Source organism: Coregonus lavaretus, assembly GCF_964263955.1.
Source record: "Coregonus lavaretus genome assembly, contig: HAP1_SCAFFOLD_3121, whole genome shotgun sequence".
NCBI classification, from domain to species: domain Eukaryota; kingdom Metazoa; phylum Chordata; class Actinopteri; order Salmoniformes; family Salmonidae; genus Coregonus; species Coregonus lavaretus.
In genome coordinates this window covers 9,462-29,753 of record NW_028159424.1, presented here as the reverse complement: position 1 = coordinate 29,753, position 20,292 = coordinate 9,462, and the positions used below count along the sequence as shown (strand labels likewise).

At 45.9% G+C, this 20,292-nt stretch overlaps 1 pseudogene across 1 annotated transcript; it reads right to left on the bottom strand.

Annotated features, from left to right (window-relative positions):
* Positions 1-210: 210 nt before the first annotated feature.
* On the bottom strand, positions 211-19,976 carry LOC311122884 (sodium-dependent lysophosphatidylcholine symporter 1-B-like; annotated as a pseudogene). Its single transcript, XR_014615961.1, has 8 exons — positions 19,861-19,976; positions 19,028-19,147; positions 15,269-15,352; positions 11,310-11,393; positions 6,516-6,628; positions 6,234-6,377; positions 5,604-5,780; positions 211-3,579 (listed from the first exon to the last, which is right to left on the bottom strand). The product of XR_014615961.1 is annotated as a sodium-dependent lysophosphatidylcholine symporter 1-B-like (transcript).
* Positions 19,977-20,292: the final 316 nt, after the last annotated feature.

The following is a 20,292-nucleotide window of genomic DNA, read 5'->3' as shown; positions in this document are numbered from 1 at the left end:
TCCTTTAGGGCAGGGTTTCCCAAACCTCTCCTCGGGCCCCTCCAGACGTTTCACATTTTTGTATGGTAGTCTGTTTCATTACTATATAGGGCAGAGAGGGCCGACTCTGGTTAACTGTATGGTAGTCTGTTTCATTACATTAGCTGTACATCAAGTGGATAGGAAAGACATTTCCTTAATTAATTCTGACAGACAAAGCACAATACTGCATCAATTAGTATAACATTTATTTCATATATTTCAAAGATTTCCAACTTTTACTTACAATATTTACATTATGCACAGGATGTGTGCGTGTACAGGGCATTGTTACAGCTCTGTGTGGAAGTGAGATACATTCAAAGATTTTAGAGCTGAAACGTTTGGCTACTACCGCCTCTAAACATATTCAGAAAAATAACTTTTTTTTAAAAAACCAAGGCGACAGTAAACATGTCGCCCCCTATGAATGACGCAGCGCCCCTCCTTGGGCCAAATCAGTGTCATTTTGTAAATGCCATATCTCTATGGCAACATTCACCAAAGTTTCATCAAAATAACTGAAGTTGGACTAGTCTCGTCTCTCCCACTTTTGGCACACAAGATGTCCACTAGCTCTGGTCCTGGGCACTAGACCGTTCCTCTAAACAGGACCAGTGCTAGATGTCCACTAGCTCTGGTCCTGGGCACTAGACCGTTCCTCTAAACAGGACCAGTGCTAGATGTCCACTAGCTCTGGTCCTGGGCACTAGACCGTTCCTCTAAACAGGACCAGTGCTAGATGACCACTAGAGAGACTTTAAACATTTAGTCCATTATGAAGGCGCTGTTCAACAGGTATTATAATAATCCTGTAAATATATAACCGTATGTATAACATAACTGTGTTAATACACTGAACAAAAAACAAACTCAACATGTAAACTGTTGGTCCCATGTTTCATGAGCTGAAATGAAAAGATCCCAGAAAATGTCCGTATGCTCAAAAAGTGTCTCTCAAATTTTGTGCACAAATTTGTTTACATCCCTGTTTAGTGAGCATTTCTCCTTTGCCAAGATGATCCATCCACCTGACAGGTGTGGCATATCAAGAAGCTGATTAAACAACGTAATCATTATACAGGTGCACCTTGTGCTGGGGACAATAAAATATAACTCTAAAATGTGCAGTTTTGTCACACAACCCAATGCCACACGTCTCAAGTTAAGGGAGCGTGCAATTGGCATGCTGACTGCAGGAATGTCCACCAGAGTTGTTGCCAGATAATTGAATGTTAATTTCTCTACCGTAACTTTAAAGAATTTGGCAGTACGTCCAACCGGCTTGACAACCGCAGACCACGCAGGCCCAGGACCTCCACATCCGGCTTCTTCACCTGCGGGATCGTCTGACACCAGACAGCTGATGAAACTGTGGGTTTGCACAACCGAAGAATATCCCCACAAACTGTCAGAAACAGTCTCAGGGAAGCTCATCTGCGTGCTCGTCGTCCTCACCAGGGTCTTGGCCTGACTGCAGTTCGGCGTCGTAACCGACTTCAAGTGGGAAAATGCTCACCTTTGATGGCCACTGGCACGCTGGAGAAGTGTGCTCTTCATGGATGAATCCCGGTTTCAACTGTACCGGGCAGATGGCAGACAGCATGTATGGCTTCATGAGGGCGATCGGTTTGCTGATGTCAACGTTGTGAACAGAGTGCCCCATGGTAGCTGTGGGGTTATGGTATGGGCTGGCATAAGCTATTGACAACAAACACAATTGCATTTTATCGATGGCAATTTGAATGCACAGAGATACCCTGACGAGATCCTGAGGCCCATTGTCATGCCATTCATCCACCTCCATCACCTCATGTTTCAGCATTATAATGCACGGCTCCATGTCGCAAGGATCTGTACACAATTCCTGGAAGCTGAAAATGTCCCAGTTCTTCCATGGCCTGCATACTCGCCAGACATGTCACCCATTGAGCATGTTTGGGATGCTCTGGATCGACGTGTACGACAGTGTGTGTAATGAATATTCAGGGAGAAAATGGTGTAGATTCAGGCGCAGAGCGCGGCAGGAGTTTATTTCACCTTCGCAGAAGGCAGGAATCGTGGTCACAGGCAGGCAATGGTCATACACAGGTAGGCAAACAGGCCTGAAAAAACTAGGACTGAAGGCTATAACTGGTTCTCACAAACGAGTTAGGAAAAAAGGCTTGGTAGAGTCAAAATGAACAATACCTCACAAGGCACAAACAGAAAGAACTGTCTCCCATTGAGCACGTTTGGCATGCTATGGATCGACGTGTACGACAGCGTGTTCCAGTTCCCGCCAATATCAAGCAACTTCGCACAGCCATTGAAGAGTGGGACAACATTCCACAGGCCACAATCAACAGCCTGATCAACTCTATGCGATCAAGGAGATATCTCACGCTGCATGAGGAAAATGGTGGTACACCAAATACTGTGACCAACAGTTGCATATCTGTATTCCCAGTCATGTGAAATCCATAGATTAGGGCCTAATACATTTCTTATATGAACTGTAATTTACCATTACATTTTTTAAATTAACTTTCAATCTTTAAATTGTTGCATTTGTATTTTTGTTCAGTGTATATTCCATATCTGGTGAAGACATGAAATGTAGGATGATCTTTTCCATGGGACAGCGATGTACAGGCCTAGTCCAGTGTTTTTCTCTGTAGGTCAATATCAACTGACATCCTGTGGCCACTTTCAATATAATAACACACAAACTAAGAGAGACTTCACAATACAGGCAATTCACTCCACACCCCGTTTTCCAATACTTTGACTTGCTTCTCTTTTTCGGGGGCCAAAAAAACCCCCAACATGCATTTAAAAAAAGAGACGACTGATAATTTACCATTACATTTTTTTTAAATTAACTTTCCAATTAAAGGTTTTGAGCTCAATACACACATGGAGGTCAGAACTTTGTAGATTGGTTAGATTGCACTAGAACAATCTAACTGCTCTAGAACGGTGTCTAAAGTCATTGTCAAGTTATACCTACAATAGATAGTCCTGATAGCAATTGTCAACATTTGCAACATACACCAACAATGTTACACAACAGTACACATCACAAGGTTTTGTGCAACATTCACAGACAACAAAAAGGTCTGAAATGGCACTTCAAAGAGTCCCCATAGAGCACGCTACTTTTATGCCATTAAAGTGTAGTGCGCTAGGAAATAGGTTGCCTTTTGACATTTGACAGAGTGGGTGACGTCTGTTGGGAAAATGTGTCATAGCTGAAGTGGGCGTCCGTCATATGCTTCCTTTGCCATGGGGTAAGATATGCTGTTGTCGTTCCTTGCCAAACTGCAGTTTTATCAGACGTTTTTTTTTCTGTTTTGTCCTCTGTTATGTAAGTGAACCTTTTAAGTTCAGAGACCTGAAGCAGCAGTGTGATTGGATGGGCGCAGTATCTCCCTCATCGTGATAGGTCCAGCCCCCCCCCCTCATTAGCCACACCCAGTGCAAGCAACAATCCGTCACCCCATAGATCCACGAGTGTTCTAGAACCTAACCATGTTGGTTAGTTCTGTGGGGTTGGTTTCTGAGTCGGACTCATTTCCCCTGTGGGAACAGAACAGAGAGACCAGGGGTTACTCACACACGACAGACGAGCAGTCCATACATCCGAACAGTTCACAACAAATGTACTTTATGAATAGCCTGGGTGGCAAGGAGTGGAAAAGCAGCACAAACAGACTGGCACCCAGGCTACTTTATGAGTAAAAGGTTCGTATAGACAGTGGCAAGTCAAATTCAAGGTCTTTCAAGTACTTTTTCAAGCACTAATATTTATTTTCAACGACCATCAAATTTGTAATAGTTCCTATTATGCAATTGTTTCTAGTTGCCACCAGATGGCAGTACATCACCACAACCTCAAAACGACTGACTTACAATTCATCACTACCTTACAAGTTCTACTCAATAATACGTTGATTCACTACTGATTTAATATATCCATGAGTGGTAAGTCAGGACTGATGATGTCGTGTGAGTAGCGATGAGCAGAGTTTGGGGACATGCCTACTGGTGAAAAATATTTCCTATTCTCGTTACTACACAATTCCAGCTTAATGACTGTTTTTTTGGGCATTTGGGAATCTACTACTTAATAGCTACGAAAAAGGGTCTTGCATCCGACTGGCAGCATTAGGGTGTGTTCGTAAATTGTGGTCCTATGTAGCTCTGCTGGTAGAGCACGGCGCTTGTAACGCCAAGGTAGTGGGTTCGATCCCCGGGACCACCCATACACAAAAATGTATGCACGCATGACTGTAAGTCGCTTTGGATAAAAGCGTCTGCTAAATGGCATATTATTATTATTATTATAAATTGCCTCCAGTGTGTCAGAGTACGCTCTGGGTCATTAGTAAATTCAGAGCGTTTCGCTCTCGGAGCGCGTTCTGGCCGAGGAGTAGGGTTGATCTGAGCGTTCTGACCGCAAAGGCAGTCAAGCACCCAAGCTAACTGGCTAACGTTGGCTAGCTACGTCCAGACACAAATGAGAGAACAGCTCACTGACCATTTTACTCAACCTAGCAGGCTGTTTTCATGTTATCTAGAACATTAGTGACCAACTGTGCTTCTGGCAACAATTTAATAATGTTTTTTTTTTGCTGACGTTTACTGACACCAGCCATATTCGACGGGTGTTGAGCGTTCGTAAAGTCATCCGTTATTCTGCGCTCTGGCACACTCGGACAAGAGTGCTCTGAAATCGGAGTAGATAGCCAGAGTGAATTTACGAACACACTCTTCGTGTCGCCGGTCGGGAGAAGGGCGGGTGAGCTGCGTGAGGAACGGCCACCAGAACGGCAGGAGCACAGCTAAAGCTAAAGGTGATTGGCAAAAAAGCTCTGGAGGTTGTTGCAGAGAAAAAAAGTCACAATTTAGAAAGGACGCCAGCGTTGTGGCTCTTCAGGGCAGATTCATCCATGCTCACAATGTCAAAGTCTGACGTATTTGTGGCACCTTACACGGTGTGGGTCCAGTGATGAACAACAATATAAAAGTGTTTCATGAGCCGAAATAAAAGATTCACGAAATTTTCCATACGCACAAAAGGCAGGGTTGAATCTACATTTGCCCGGCGTTTTAGCTATCGATGTGACGTTTGGCGGCGCCTAATCAGTCAGATCTGTATCTGTCTGGCTGACTGGCAGTGTGGGTGGAATGAGCGAGCTCGCCTGGCAACAAGAGCGCGGAACACGTGAGGAAATAAAACTATGTAGTCTGCCTGGAAATTAATTTGCAAGACCCAATACATTTTTCTGATATTTTTCATAAACATATTTGATCATTTTCTGTTCTCCTCTCATTTTAATTCAAGTACTTTTCAAGTACCAACTTGAGAAAATGTCTGATTTTCAAGGTATTCCAGTACTTGAATTACAGAGTGCCAAATCCATGTTCTTTAAGCATCTTGTGCGAACCCTGTGAGTACTTCTGAAGGCCATAAGGGATCTTTATAATGGTACACAATTTGTCGATATTTCCAGGTCTATGCCTACTATATATCTATCCAATCCTGTCAGATATACAGGAAATGCTTGGCCCAGTTCCCCGGTCAGACACGCCAGTCTTACCGTTGCTCCTGCAGCAGCTTCCTGTTGCCCTGCCTCCTCTCTTCGTCGATTGGATAAGAGTGGAATATGACCAGGCCAATCAGAATGAGTCCTATGGGCCCCGCGGAGACCAGAACCTTCAGGGTTATATCCACGTTCTCAGGCTGGGTGCAACCTCGAGTCATATACCCAGCAAAACTACAGATGGAGGGAAGGAGAGAGAGGAAATGATGAGGTTAGAATGAATCTAGCCACAGGACTTTGATCAAAGTGGTAACAAAGAAGTTCATGTGACACACACACACACACACACACACACACACACACACACACACACACACACACACACACACACACACACACACACACACACACACACACACACACACACACACACACACACACACACACACACACACACACACACACACACACACACACACACACACACACACACACACACACACACACACACTAATTCAGATGAAGGAGGAATCCTGTGCTTTGAAGTGGGATTTGGCTTATCCTCATGTTTTTTACTTGGCCACACTGGGAAAATAAGACTTCCTGACTTATGATATCTAATGATTATGTACAGTGCGACGGGGCCGAGGGCCAGAGCGTCTGTCTGCTGATGAAGCGTAAACTTACTCCAAGCTGAGAGTAGAGATCCCCAGGGAGATTCCAGAGGCAAACTTGGTGAAGAAGACATAGAAGGAATAGAAGATGGCCTCGTGGCCCTGAGAGTCTGGGTTCCTGACCTGGAAGTCATCCACCACGTCTGGCAGCATGGACCTAGAGACGGAGACAGAGAAATTAGTGTCCACACAACCAGTGACTCAAAACATACGAGAGAGTGAATAAAATGGAGTAAGGGGAAATAGAGAGGAAAACAGAAAGAGATGAAGGGGACAGACAGCTACTCCAACTCACCATGGCAACAGGAAGGCAGCAGCGACTCCGACCCCGGCAGCGAACGACACGATGTAGGTAATTATGAGATTCTTCTCCACACACACCACCAGGATCACAAAGGGGATCACAGACTGCAGAGAGGACAGAAACACCTTATTATAACACCACCAGCACCACGAAGGGGATCACAGACTGCAGAGAGGACAGAACCCCCTTATTATAACACCACCAGGATCATGAAGGGGATCACAGACTGCAGAGAGCACAGAAACCCCTTATTATAACACCACCAGGATCATGAAGGGGATCACAGACTGCAGAGAGGACAGAACCCCCTAATTATAACACCACCAGGATCATGAAGGGGATCACAGACTGCAGAGAGGACAGAACCCCCTTATTATAACACCACCAGGATCATGAAGGGGATCACAGACTGCAGAGAGGACAGAAACCCCTTATTATAACACCACCAGGATCATGAAGGGGATCACAGACTGCAGAGAGGACAGAAACCCCTTATTATAACACCACCAGGATCATGAAGGGGATCACAGACTGCAGAGAGGAGAGAAACCCCTTATTATAACACCACCAGGATCATGAAGGGGATCACAGACTGCAGAGAGGACAGAACCCCCTTATTATAACACCACCAGGATCATGAAGGGGATCACAGACTGCAGAGAGGACAGAAACCCCTTATTATAACACCACCAGGATCACGAAGGGGATCACAGACTGCAGAGAGGACAGAAACCCCTTATTATAATACCACCAGGATCATGAAGGGGATCACAGACTGCAGAGGACAGAAACCCCTTATTATAACACCACCAGCATCACAAAGGGGATCACAGACTGCAGAGGACAGAACCCCCTAATTATAACACCACCAGGATCACAAAGGGGATCACAGACTGCAGAGGACAGAACCCCCTTATTATAACACCACCAGGATCATGAAGGGGATCACAGACTGCAGAGAGGAGAGAAACCACTCATCACCAATTATGTACACAGAGTATACATCACATTAAGGACACCTGCTCTTTCCGTGACCAGGTGACTGACCAGGTGACTGACCAGGTGACTGACCAGGTGACTGACCAGGTGACCGACCAGGTGACTGACCAGGTGACTGACCAGGTGACTGACCAGGTGATTGACCAGGTGACTGACCAGGTGACTGACCAGGTGACTGACCAGGTGACTGACCAGGTGACTGACCAGGTGACTGACCAGGTGAAAGCTATGATCCCTTCTTGATGTCACCTGTTAAATCCACTTAAAATCAGTGTAGATGAAGGGGAGGAGACAGGTTAAAGAAGGATTTTTAAGCCTAGAGACAATTGTGACATGGATTGTGTATGTGTGCCATTCAGAAGGTGAATGGGCAAGACAAAATATTTAAGTGCCATTGAACGGGGTATGGTAGTAGGTGCCAGGCGCACCGGTTTGAGTGTGTCAAGACCTGCAACTCTACTGGGTTTTTCCACGCTCAACAGTTTCCTGTGTGTATCAAGAATGGTCCACCACCCAAAGGACATCCAGCCAACTTGACACAACTGTGGAAAGCATTGGAGTCAACATGGGCCGGCATCCCTGTGGAACGATTTCGACACCTTGTAGAGTCCATGCCCAGACGACTTGAGGCTGTTCTGAGGGCCAAAGGGGGTTCAACTCAATATTAGGAATGTGTTCCTAATGTTTTGTACACTCAGTGTCTATAAACCCTGGGTTGCTGATGCTATGTATTGGCCATTGAGAGGCTTAGAAGCCACAGGTCGGCCATACTCCCCACTAGGAGCAGTCCTCCATAGGAATGAATACATTTCTATAGCTTCCAAAATATTTTTTACAATGGTGGGGGATGGAGGTACGGTGATTTCAAAACAGCACCCGCTATCAGTCATCTAGTGTATAAATAAAATCAGTGGTAGTAACCCGTTACATGTACTTAAGTCAATTTTTGTAGGAACTAGTACTGTTCCAGTTACTCTCTGTGGGCCGTACTGTCTGGAGGAACTAGTACTGTTCCAGTTACTCTCTGTGGGCCGTACTGTCTGGAGGAACTAGTACTGTTCTAGTTACTCTCTGTGGGCTGTACTGTCTGGAGGAACTAGTACTGTTCTAGTTACTCTCTGTGGGCCGTACTGTCTGGAGGAACTAGTACTGTTCTAGTTACTCTCTGTGGGCTGTACTGTCTGGAGGAACTAGTACTGTTCTAGTTACTCTCTGTGGGCCGTACTGTCTGGAGGAACTAGTACTGTTCTAGTTACTCTCTGTGGGCTGTACTGTCTGGAGGAACTAGTACTGTTCTAGTTACTCTCTGTGGGCTGTACTGTCTGGAGGAACTAGTACTGTTCTAGTTACTCTCTGTGGGCTGTACTGTCTGGAGGAACTAGTACTGTTCTAGTTACTCTCTGTGGGCTGTACTGTCTGGAGGAACTAGTACTGTTCTAGTTACTCTCTGTGGGCCGTACTGTCTGGAGGAACTAGTACTGTTCTAGTTACTCTCTGTGGGCTGTACTGTCTGGAGGAACTAGTACTGTTCTAGTTACTCTCTGTGGGCCGTACTGTCTGGAGGAACTAGTACTGTTCTAGTTACTCTCTGTGGGCCGTACTGTCTGGAGGAACTAGTACTGTTCTAGTTACTCTCTGTGGGCCGTACTGTCTGGAGGAACTAGTACTGTTCTAGTTACTCTCTGTGGGCTGTACTGTCTGGAGGAACTAGTACTGTTCTAGTTACTCTCTGTGGGCCGTACTGTCTGGAGGAACTAGTACTGTTCTAGTTACTCTCTGTGGGCTGTACTGTCTGGAGGAACTAGTACTGTTCTAGTTACTCTCTGTGGGCTGTACTGTCTGGAGGAACTAGTACTGTTCTAGTTACTCTCTGTGGGCTGTACTGTCTGGAGGAACTAGTACTGTTCTAGTTACTCTCTGTGGGCCGTACTGTCTGGAGGAACTAGTACTGTTCTAGTTACTCTCTGTGGGCCGTACTGTCTGGAGGAACTAGTACTGTTCTAGTTACTCTCTGTGGGCTGTACTGTCTAGAGGAACTAGTACTGTTCTAGTTACTCTCTGTGGGCTGTACTGTCTGGAGGAACTAGTACTGTTCTAGTTACTCTCTGTGGGCTGTACTGTCTGGAGGAACTAGTACTGTTCTAGTTACTCTCTGTGGGCTGTACTGTCTGGAGGAACTAGTACTGTTCTAGTTACTCTCTGTGGGCTGTACTGTCTGGAGGAACTAGTACTGTTCTAGTTACTCTCTGTGGGCTGTACTGTCTGGAGGAACTAGTACTGTTCTAGTTACTCTCTGTGGGCTGTACTGTCTGGAGGAACTAGTACTGTTCTAGTTACTCTCTGTGGGCTGTACTGTCTGGAGGAACTAGTACTGTTCTAGTTACTCTCTGTGGGCTGTACTGTCTGGAGGAACTAGTACTGTTCTAGTTACTCTCTGTGGGCTGTACTGTCTGGAGGAACTAGTACTGTTCTAGTTACTCTCTGTGGGCTGTACTGTCTGGAGGAACTAGTACTGTTCTAGTTACTCTCTGTGGGCTCTACTGTCTGGAGGAACTAGTACTGTTCTAGTTACTCTCTGTGGGCTGTACTGTCTGGAGGAACTAGTACTGTTCTAGTTACTCTCTGTGGGCTGTACTGTCTGGAGGAACTAGCCTCAGAAATTACAGCCCAAATAAATGCTTCACAGAGTTCAAGTAAAAGACACATCTCAACATCAACTGTTCAGAGGAGACTGTGTGAATCAGGCCTTCATGGTCGAATTGCTGCACAGAAACCACTACTAAAAAGACACCAATAAGAAGAAGAGACTTGCTTGGGCCAAGAAACACGAGCAATGGACATTAGACCGGTGGAAATGTGTCCTTTGGTCTGGAGTCCAAATTTGAGATTTTTGGTACAAACGCCGTGGCTTTGCGAGACGTGGTGTGGATGAACGGATGATCTCCGCATGTGTAGTTCCCACCATCAAGCATAGAGGAGGAGGTGTTATGGCGTGGGGGTGCTTTACTGGTGACACTGTCTGTGATTTATTTAGAATTCAAGGCACACTTAACCAGCATGGCTACCACAGCATTCTGCAGCAATACGCCATCCCATCTGGTTTGGGCTTAGTGGGACTATCATTTGTTTTCCAACAGGACAATGACCCAACACACCTCCAGGCTGTGTAAGGGCTATTTTACCAAAAAGGAGAGTGATGGAGTGCTGCATCAGATGACCTGGCCTCCACAATCCCCCGACCTCAACCCAATTGTGATGGTTTGGGATGAGTCGGACCGCAGAGTAAAGGAAAAGCAGCTAACAAGTGCTCAGCATATGTGGGAACTCCTTCAAGACTGTTGGAAAAGCATTCCAGGTGAAGCTGGTTGAGAGAATGCCAAGAGTGTGCAAAGCTGTCATCCATGCAAAGGGTGGCTATTTGAAGAATCTCAAATATAAAATATACTTTTTTGGTTACTGCACGATTCCATATGTGTTATTTCATAGTTTTGATGTCTTCACTATTATTCTACAATGTAGAAAATAGTACAAATAAAGAAAAACCCTTGAATGAGTAGGTGTGTCCAACGTTTTGACTGGTACTGTATTTATATTACTACAGTATATCGTCACTGTCAGATGAAAACCTTGTCACTGTAAACGCGATATCTTCACTATTATTCTACAATGTGGTGACACTGAAGTTGCCTTCAGTGTCACCACATCCGAGGCCCTGGCCCAATAAAGCATGTCTCCATGGGCTAAGGCGTGTGTGTGTGATCATTCTGAGGGTCTGCTAAGTCTTACAGAGGTGCCGATGTACACGGCTGTCTTCTTGCCAAACTTGGTGAGGAACCACTGCCAGAAGGGGATGGTGAGCATCGCTGCGAGCTGGAGAGAAAAGAAGAGAGAGAGTTTAGTTTAGTCAATACTTAATATAGAAATGGTTTTGTTTGCTATAGTTTAGTATGCATGTTTTTGTTGCTTTTTTTTTCTGCAATGACCTGGCCAGGGTTCCAGTCCGTTTCTACTTTAGCCAACGCGTAAAGAGAAGGGCTGAGTCTGAAATGAAACCCTATTCCCTGTGTGGTGCACTACTTTTGAACAGGGAACATATGGATTATATAAGGAATAGGGTGCCATTCTCTGGTCTAAAGTAGTGCACTATATAGGGAATAGGGTGCCATTCTCTGGTCTAAAGTAGTGCACTATATAGGGAATAGGGTGCCATTCTCTGGTCTAAAGTAGTGCACTATATAAGGAATAGGGTGCCATTCTCTGGTCTAAAGTAGTGCACTATATAGGGAATAGGGTGCCATTCTCTGGTCTAAAGTAGTGCACTATATAGGGAATAGGGTGCCATTCTCTGGTCTAAAGTAGTGCACTATATAGGGAATAGGGTGCCATTCTCTGGTCTAAAGTAGTGCACTATATAGGGAATAGGGTGCCATTCTCTGGTCTAAAGTAGTGCACTATATAGGGAATAGGGTGCCATTCTCTGGTCTAAAGTAGTGCACTATATAGGGAATAGGGTACCATTCTCTGGTCTAAAGTAGTGCACTATATAGGGAATAGGGTGCCATTTGGGATGCAGACGTTATGTAATGTTCAGTCTCTGGAACGCATTATGTGGCAGGACTGCAGAAACTGTCTGGTTTGTGTTTGGGATTTACCAGCCTTCCTAAATGAAGTCATTCTCAACCTCTCTAATGCCCGATGACTCAATCTGAATTATTCCGCTGATCTACGTTCACTACAGACACCACCACCTTCCGGAGACATTTGAAACCCCACCTCTTTAAGGAATACCTGGGATAGGATAAAGTAATCCTTCTGGATAAGAGCGTCTGCTAAATGACGTAAAATGTAAAACGTTGAAGTTGTTTTACGTTGACTTCAAAATGAGTGTTGTTGTAGCTACAAAACAAAGTCATCAGCGATTGGATCATCTGTAACCAAATCGGTATCAAAGCCAATGGGCACGGAGTAGCGTTTCACCGGGTAGTCAGGCAACCTATCACAACACAGCAGCGGTAATACAGCAGCAATTACAGGATGCTTCATAAAACATTCCAGTGGACGTTAATAGGGACTTTATTGCATCACCATCTGACCCTAGATAGCCTGGGATAGATCAGATTGACCTCTGACTTTATGGTTTACATTTTAGTCATTTAGCAGACGCTCTTATCCAGAGCGACTTACAGTTAGTGAGTGCATACATTATATATATTTTTTTTTTCATACTGCCCCCCCCGTGGGAATCGAACCCACAACCCTGGCGTTGCAAACGCCATGCTCTACCAACAAATCCGCTGCCGGCCATTCCCTCCCCTACCCTGGACGACGCTGGGCCAATTGTGCGCCGCCCCATGGGTCTCCCGGTCGCGGCCGGCTACGACAGAGCCTGGATTCGAACCAGGATCTCTAGTGGCACAGCTAGCACTGCGATGCAGTGCCTTAGACCACTGCGCCACCAGAACGGCTGCCGCTTGATAAAGCGGAATATCTCGGGTGCCCCGTGAAAAAAGCTCTGCAGGTTGTTAGAGAAAAAGTCACAATGTAGAACTGGCACCAGCACAGGATTCAGCGTTGTGTCTTTCCCCTTCATGGGGCTCTTCAGGGCCGATTCTCCCATGCTGCAATGTCAAAGTCTGATGCATTTTTGCACCTTACACAGTGTGGGTTTAGCCAATAAAAAGGTCAAACATTGACCCCTATGGGCGCCACTGGGATGGCAGTAGTTTTCCTTATTTTTGGATGCATTTGTATATGATTAATTTAACATTGTGTGTGTTGTAGGCGTTAATACTGCAAAGGAAGTACTGAGCATAGAGGTACATTTCCCTAAACCTGCTCTAATAAATCCAGCAATCTCAGGCATCTGAGTAATTTCACTTTGTCTGTCTGTGTCATCTTTCTGGTGCATCATCTTTCTGGTGCATCATCTTTCTGGTGCATCATCATCTTTCTGGTGCATCATCTTTCTAGTGCATTATCTGTGTGTGGACTGCATCTGCTAAACATCTTCACAATGCTTGTTCTGCTTCCTGGCAATACCACATCAAGGTAATCTGGCAATACCATATCAAGGTAATCTGGCAATACCACATCAAGGTAATGTGCATCTGCTTTCGCCTGAACTGTCTGCACCCCACTGCCTGTCAAGTCTCTCTCCTTCCAGCATCAAAACATTTGCATAGTCTACAAAAATTATTTCTGTGTGAATAGACCATGTCCTTAACACAATAGCAGGGTTCGTACAGACAGTGGCAAGTCAAATTCAAGGTGTTTCAAGTACTTTTTCAAGCACTAATATTTATTTTCAACGACCATCAAATTTGTAATAGTTCCTATTATGCAATTGTTTCTAGTCGCCACCAGATGGCAGTACATCACCACAACCTCAAAACGACTAACTTACAATTCATCGCTACCTTACAAGTTCTACTCAATAATATGTTGATTCACTACTGATTTAATATATCCATGAGTGGTAAGTCAGGACTGATGATGTCGTTTGAGTAGCGATGAGCAGAGTTTGGGGACGTGCCTACTGGTGAAAAATATTTCCTATTCTCGTTACTACACAATTCCAGCTTAATGACTGTATTGTATTTTTATTGGGCATTTGGGAATCTACTACTTAATAGCTACGAAAAAGGGTCTTGCTTCCGACTGGCAGCTTCAGTGTCGCCAGTTGACTCCTCGGTTCCTCGGTCCTTCCTCTGACTTGGGGACATGGTCTCGTTTGTCTAAACCCCCCCCCTCGGTCCTTCCTCTGCCTTGGGGACAAGGTCTCGTTGTCTAAACCCCCCCCTCGGTCCTTCCTCTGCCTTGGGGACAAGGTCTAGTTTGTCTAACCATAACTCTAACTCCTAAAAGTAATTCTACTAGAAACCAGGACTAAAATCTTACATAAAGGAAAGGATATTAACACAGTAATCTTTTCCCTTTTATTTATTGAATTAGCACGAAGACTAGTGGGTGAGTTTCCCCTAGTTCACAGTAAAGTCCTGTGTCTGACTGCCACACTCACTAATTACATTCCCGTTAGGATTGAAAGAGTTCATGAAGTCCTTTAAATCAATATGACTGAGGAGAGGGATGAAGGTATGTCAGCAACGCTAGTTCCCCCATTTACTGTATATTTATAAGAGCGAAAGGGGCATCCGAGTCTTTACAGCAGTGGTAAATGTCTGTGGGAACAGGCTGGTATTCAGACCAGGCCAGTGAATGTGATCACAGGTCAAAGTAATGAGCAGCTACAGGTCACTGGCTACCAGAGAGACTGACTTGGCAACAACCTGAGAGAGGCAGCTGTTTTGTATAGAAAACCTCCTGAGAGAGAGAGAGGCAGCTGTTTTGTATAGAAAACCTCCTGAGAGAGAGAGAGACAGAGACAGAGACAGAGACAGAGAGAGAGAGAGAGAGAGAGAGAGAGAGAGAGAGAGAGAGAGAGAGAGAGAGAGAGAGGCCTGTTTTGAATAGAAAACCTCCTGAGAGAGAGAGAGAGAGGCAGCTGTTTTGTATAGAAAACCCCCTGAGAGAGAGAGAGAGAGAGAGGCAGCTGTTTTGTATAGAAAACCCCCTGAGAGAGAGAGAGAGAGAGGCAGCTGTTTTGTATAGAAAACCTCCTGGCTGTCTCTAGTGGTTGTCAAGGTTACACTATCAATAGAGGTCAGTAAGTGACGTAGGAAGAGTGTCAATCTGGCTGTATCAAATATATAAACGGACAAGGTCATTCACACTGTGTGTGTCCTCACCATGATGACCAGTAGAATGTTCTGGAAGTCGTTCCTGAAGCCCAGAGTGTAGCAGCAGAACAGAGCATAGTTCCCTTCCAGGAGCTGAGAGAGAAGAAACCCAGACACGCTCAGTTAGACCCTACACACATACACCTCAGACCGCTGGCTGGAGACTCTAAACATTAATACGAGGAGCGGCGTAACCCAGAAACCATATAAATAAAACACACACACACAGACACAGAAGGAGCAGAGCTGACTGGCGGCAGACAGCCTATCCAAGCATTAGAGTATATTGAATGTTAGCTTTATGGTTGGGCTGACTTTACTGTGGATGAGATGATGGTCACAGACTAGGATATTATTATTACTATACACCAGATGACTTTTATATAAGACGCATGTCCGTTTTCTACCATTAAGTGGATACCAATGGTGCTGTGAACAGTCTTTGGTGTATGTGTGAGTGATAGCTGGCATGTGTGGATATAAAACCTTTGTGTGTAATATGAATCACTGATCAATCAATCAAATGCATGCGTATGTATGTAAACGACAGCAAAAGTGTGTATGCCTGAGTGAGTGAGTGAGTGAGTGAGTGAGTGAGTGAGTGAGTGAGTGAGTGAGTGAGTGAGTGAGTGAGTGAGTGAGCTTGCAAGTTACTGAACGTGTGATGTGTGACAAACACACTATAGTATGTAGACACCTCTTGAAATTAGTGGATTGGGCTACTTCAGCCACACCCGTTGCTGACAGGTGGATAAAATCACCCATGCAATCTAAATAAATAAATAAGGGAGAGCGAGAGAGAGAGGGGGCGAGAGAGAGAGAGAGAGGGCGAGAGAGAGAGAGAGAGAGAGAGACAGAGAGAGAGAGAGGGCGAGAGAGAGAGAGAGGACGAGAGAGAGAGAGAGGGCGAGAGAGAGAGAGAGGGCGAGAGGGCGAGAGAGAGAGCGAGGGAGAGAGAGACAGAGAGAGAGGGCGCGAGAGAGAGAGAGAGAGGGAGAGAGCGAGAGAGAGAGGGGGAGAGAGAGGGGCGCGAGAGAGAGAGAGAGAGAGAGAGGGCGAGAGAGAGAGAGGGCGAGAGAGAGAGGGCGCTAGAGAGAGAGAGAGAGAGGGCGCGAGAGAGAGAGAGGGCGCGTGAGAGAGAGGGCGCGAGAGAGAGAGAGAGAGGGCGCGAGAGAGAGAGGGTGCGAGAGAGAGAGGGCGCGAGAGAGAGAGGGCGCTAGAGAGAGAGAGAGAGAGAGAGAGACAGAGAGAGAGAGAGGGCGAGAGAGAGAGAGAGGACGAGAGAGAGAGAGAGGGCGAGAGAGAGAGAGAGGGCGAGAGGGCGAGAGAGAGAGCGAGGGAGAGAGAGACAGAGAGAGAGGGCGCGAGAGAGAGAGAGAGGGCGCGAGAGAGAGAGAGGGCGCGAGAGAGAGAGAGGGCGCGAGAGAGAGAGAGGGCGCGAGAGAGAGAGAGAGAGAGAGAGACAGAGAGAGAGAGAGGGCGAGAGAGAGAGAGAGGACGAGAGAGAGAGAGAGGGCGAGAGAGAGAGAGAGGGCGAGAGGGCGAGAGAGAGAGCGAGGAGAGAGAGACAGAGAGAGAGGGCGCGAGAGAGAGAGAGAGAGGGAGAGAGCGAGAGAGAGAGGGGGAGAGAGAGGGGCGCGAGAGAGAGAGAGAGAGAGAGAGGGCGAGAGAGAGAGAGGGCGAGAGAGAGAGGGCGCTAGAGAGAGAGAGAGAGAGGGCGCGAGAGAGAGAGAGGGCGCGTGAGAGAGAGGGCGCGAGAGAGAGAGAGAGAGGGCGCGAGAGAGAGAGGGTGCGAGAGAGAGAGGGCGCGAGAGAGAGAGGGCGCTAGAGAGAGAGAGAGGGCGTGAGAGAGAGAGAGAGAGGGCGCGAGAGAGAGAGAGAGGGCGCGAGAGAGAGAGAGGGCGCGAGAGAGAGAGAGGGCGCGAGAGAGAGAGAGGGCGCGAGAGAGAGAGAGAGGGCGCGAGAGAGAGAGAGGGCGCGAGAGAGAGGGCGCTAGAGAGAGAGAGAGAGAGAGAGAGAGGGCGCTAGAGAGAGAGAGAGGGCGCGAGAGAGGGAGAGGGGGCGAGAGAGAGGGGGCGAGATATATATACAGTGAGGGAAATTTTTTTTTTGATCCCTGCTGATTTTGTACGTTTGCCCACTGACAAAGACATGATCAGTCTATAATTTTAATGGTAGGTTTATTTGAACAGTGAGAGGAATAAAAATGTTTTCAATTGATTTGCATTTTAATGAGGGAAATAAGTGGCTAGGCCACTCCAGGACCTTAATGTGCTTCTTCTTGAGCCACTCCTTTGTTGCCTTGGCCGTGTGTTTTGGGTCATTGCCATGCTGGAATACCCATCCACGACCCATTTTCAATGCCCTGGCTGAGGGAAGGAGGTTCTCACCCAAGATTTGACGGTACATGGCCCCGTACATCGTCCCTTTGATGCGGTGAAGTTGTCCTGTTCCCTTAGCAGAAAAACACCCCCAAAGCATAATGTTTCCACCTCCATGTTTGATGGTGGGGATGGTGTTCTTGGGGTCATAGGCAGCATTCCTCCTCCTCCAAACACGGCGAGTTGAGTTGATGCCAAAGAGCTCGATTTTGGTCTCATCTGACCACAACACTTTCACCCAGTTCTCCTCTGAATCATTCAGATGTTCATTGGCAAACTTCAGATGGCCCTGTATATGTGCTTTCTTGAGCAGGGGGACCTTGCGGGCGCTGCAGGATTTCAGTCCTTCACGGCGTAGTGTGTTACCAATTGTTTTTCTTGGTGACTATGGTCCCAAATGCCTTGAGATCACTGACAAGATCCTCCCGTGTAGTTCTGGGCTGATTCCTCACCGTTCTCATGATCATTGCAACTCCACGAGGTGAGATCTTGCATGGAGCCCCAGGCCAAGGGAGGTTGACAGTTATTTTGTGTTTCTTCCATTTGCGAATAATCACACCAACTGTTGTCACCTTCTCACCAAGCTGCTTGGCGATGGTCTTGTAGCCCATTTCCAGCCTTGTGTAGGTCTACAATCTTGTCCCTGACATCCTTGGAGAGCTCTTTGGTCTTGGCCATGGTGGAGAGTTTGGAATCTGATTGATTGATCGCTTCTGTGGACAGGTGTCTTTTATACAGGTAACAAACTGAGATTAGGAGCACTCCCTTTAAGAGTGTGCTCCTAATCTCAACTCATTACCTGTATAAAAGACACCTGGGAGCCAGAAATCTTTCTGATTGAGAGGGGGTCAAATACTTATTTCCCTCATTAAAATGCAAATCAATGTATACAATTTTTGACATGCGTTTTTCTTGATTTTTTTGTTGTTATTCTGTCTCTCACTGTTCAAATAAACCTACCATTAAAATTATAGACTGATCATTTCTTTGTCAGTGGGCAAAAGTACAAAATCAGCAGGGGATCAAAGACATTATGACATTTGAAATGTCTATATCTTTTGTAACTTCTGAGTGTAATGTTTACTGTTAATATTTATTGTTGATTTCACTTTTGTTTACTATCTACTTCAATTGCTTTGGCAATGTTAACACACGTTTCCCATGACAATAAAGCCCTTAAATTGAAATTGAAATTGAAAGCGAGGGGGGAGAGAGAGAGAGTGAGAGTGAGAGTAGTGAGAGAGAGAGAGAGAGAGAGAGAGAGAGAGAGAGAGAGAGAGAGAAGAGAGAGAGAGAGAGAGAGAGAGAGAGAGAGAGAGAGAGAGAGAGAGAGAGAGGGGGGAGAGAGAGTGAGAGAGAGAGTGAGAGAGGAGTGAGAGAGAGTCACCATGAGAGAAGTGAGGTGAACAGGAAGCCCATGACCAGCTTGACATAAGGTCCATGGCCCATCACCAGTCTGATACCCTGCCAGAACGACATGAGCTCTGACCGGGGGGGCGAGACGACTCTGGAGGGGGGAGGGAGATCATGTTGTAATCAAAGTTAACCTACATGTCAAATGTGTTTCAACTTTATGATACCCCTCCATCTCATGAGGGTGAGAGTTGATTATAATTATGATAATAAATTATATAATCTAAAATATAATATATCATTAAAACAAACACTAGGAGAATAAGATCTAGGAGGATGAATGACTGACAGTATATAATAACTCTTCAGTTCTTTCAGAACTTCTCTTAACGTAGGTCACTCAGCAGTTGACAAGTACGTTTCTAAACCCTAACAGATAACCTGTTAGAGCAGGACTGCCCAACCCTGTTCCTGGAGAGCTACCGTCCTGTAGGTTTTTGCTCCAACCCTAATCTAGCGCACCTAAATTCTAATAATTAGCAGGTTGATAAGATGAATCAGGTTAGTAACACCTGGGGTTGGAGCGAAAACCTACACGAGGGTAGCTCTCCAGGAACAGGGTTGGGCAGTCCTGTTTTTAGAGCATCAAGCCACAACGGTCACAGCCCATCAGGCCATTGTCACGATACAGCGTCATCACAACCCCACTGTAGATCTCAATAACATCCACATCACACGATGGAGTGTGCGCTTGTTTAGTAGGACTGTCAGCTCATCATTATCCAATAGGTAGGTGGAACGTTAATGACCCGAAAGTTAACACATAATATCAACAGGGGTTTTGTTGATTTGAGATAAATGCTTTACCTTTCCGCTCCTTGACTCCGAGGAACAGTACCATGGCACAGAGCACGTAGATGGAGCAGATGGCACCGGAGGCTATCATGTAGGCCGCTTTCTGTGACAGTGGAGAGGAACAGCAGCTTTAGTGGACTGTATTAACAGTAGTAGTAAAAACAAAACAAAACAACACGCAAAAGACGAGCTTTGAACAGAGAACAGCCGATAGGAGGGAGGGACAGTAGGTTATTAGACTATAGAACAGTAAACAGAGAGAACAGCCGATAGGAGGGAGGGACAGTAGGTTATTAGACTATAGAACAGTAAACAGAGAGAACAGCCGATAGGAGGGAGGGACAGTAGGTTATTAGACTATAGAACAGTAAACAGAGAGAACAGCCGATAGGAGGGAGGGACAGTAGGTTATTAGACTATAGAACAGTAAACAGAGAGAACAGC